The following is a 2,456-nucleotide window of genomic DNA, read 5'->3' as shown; positions in this document are numbered from 1 at the left end:
ATATATATATAACATATATATATAATTTTAAATAATTAAATTACAACTTAATAAACATGTTCGGTAAATTGTTATAATTAAACTAATTGCTTACAATATCTTTTTAAATATCAATCTTAATTATATAACGTGATCACGTCATATAGTATAAAAATAAAAATTGTGATCTAATCGCTCACGCTCTCTCGTCGTGTAAGTTGATGGTCTGTTTACAATTATACGCGATCTGTGACTAGTTAATGCAATCTTATTGTGATTTTTTTAAATGTGAATTTTCCAAATGTTAATTATTAGAGGAGATGATGGTATTAAACCATGGTTCCCTATTTATATTTTATACGATAACTTGATTGATAATTAAAATTTAAAACTTGACAATTACATTCCTCAAAATGTTGTTCAATCGATTCTAAACTCAAAATTACGAAACATTTATTACATAGGACATTATTTATAAAAATGTAGCGACACTGCATTAATAACTCGAAGAGAAACAGGAATGGTAATATAGCTTCCTACAAAAATAGATTCAAAAAATTGGTTTTGTTTAAAAAAAAGCAGTGTTTGTGGTTACAAAATTAACATAAAAGTAAAACATGGATCAGAATGTATGCAAATAAATGTATATATGTATACACACATAATTTTTTCTGTATATACGTTTGAAAAATTTTGAAACTCAACATGAAGATGGCATTACTCGTCAAAACCATTCTACAATCGTACATATTTTGCAAGATACCTGTGAAAATTGTAGCCATTGTGACGCTCAGTTATTATGTTTGAGTTATTTGTGCCAGTCAGTGTTTTTGTAAAAATAGAAAAAATCGAATATCGACGATCGCCATAACAAAAATGTACTTATTGCGGTTTGAATTAATTAACTATCTACCGTATCTTCACCAGATCTGATCTCCAACGACTTTTTTCTGTTTTCCAGGCTCAAAGTTAGATTCGGAGGACACAGATTTTCATCAAACGAAAACACTTACATCGACTGGCACAAATGACTCTCAAACAACTGAGCGTCCAAAATGGTGACAATTTTTACAAGTCTTCTATTTTGTAACACATGTACGATTATATCAGAATAGTTTTGACAAGTAATGTCATCTTCATGTTGAGGCTCAAAATTTTTCAAACGTATAAGTTGCTCAGTACTAAAAATCTCAATATTAAAAATAGTAGTAGTAATATAAACTATAAATTAACCGCAGAACTACAATCGGTTATCAAGTAATTATTTTGATATGAAAATCTCAAAAAAAGAGGCCGTGAGTAATCAATAAGCATATAGAGCCACATTACCAAAATGCTATGCTGTTGTTTAAATTTGCATAACTCAAAATATATACAGTTAAATAAAATGTTAAATGCAAACAATACATTGAAATATATACATATATTCGTTAATATATACATATAATATATGTATATATATATAATACACTCAAGTTTAAGAAAAATTTAAGTAAAGGAAGTAGGTGCAATTAAATGCTAAAATGTACCTTAGAAACGTTTCGAAATACTTGAAAATAAAAATACATTAGAATAAGTGTTAACTATTGACATATTAGTGTTATGGTATACTACATAATGTAACGGCGAGCTACTAAACAAATAATTCTATAAATAATCATTAGGATTCACTATATAATAGCGGACATTAAGGAGGATCACAATATCTGTAAATCTGTACATCATAATACCACCTTCTCCTCTATAAATGTGATTTTTCAAATTGGAATTATTGTATGTAAAACTCGGAATGTTATTTTCTTTCTTGAATTAAAGCAATTAGAATAATTTATTTCAAGATAATGCACTCACCCGTAAGATCATAAAGCAGCCTATCTGCGATGTCGAAAAAATTTAGTCTATCGATTTATTTTACATTGCTATCTGCGATATAAATAATGACATCTTTATTCGTATTAAACACGCATGACTCTTGCGAAAGAACTTCCTTATCTTTACTTTAAGAGGCGAGAATTGTAGTTGTGTGTGATTACGAACCCATCTTCCCAGTATCACAAGGAAGATGCGCTAGACGAATGCACGAACGAAAACTGCTTTCGCACAACGGCGGGTCGACGACTTAATTACTTGGAAAACTCGGCGTGTAATTGTCCCACGTACTATTCCCATTGTCTCGGTTGTCCTATTCAGCATTTCACGACGCACCACCACCCGGCTCTGACAGCGGAAAACTCGATCGAGAATTCTCGAGTCTCCCCTCGTTCGCCTGCCTTCGCTTTCCCGGTCAATCTTCGTACTTTCTCTCACCCTACGTCCTATCTCGTTCTCGTTACGCTGCTTTCACCGTCCAGCCTTTGTATTGAGCAGCAAGTAGACGATAACTATTGTGACTTTGTCCCACTGACCCTATCGTGACTTTACTGACCGCCATCCAACATTTGTGATATGCACAAATATCTGGAGTATTTTTTACTCAA

Source organism: Trachymyrmex septentrionalis, unplaced genomic scaffold (assembly GCF_001594115.1).
Source record: "Trachymyrmex septentrionalis isolate Tsep2-gDNA-1 unplaced genomic scaffold, Tsep1.0 scaffold212, whole genome shotgun sequence".
In the NCBI taxonomy this organism is placed as follows: Eukaryota; Metazoa; Arthropoda; class Insecta; order Hymenoptera; family Formicidae; genus Trachymyrmex; species Trachymyrmex septentrionalis.
This window is presented reverse-complemented; position numbering follows the sequence as displayed.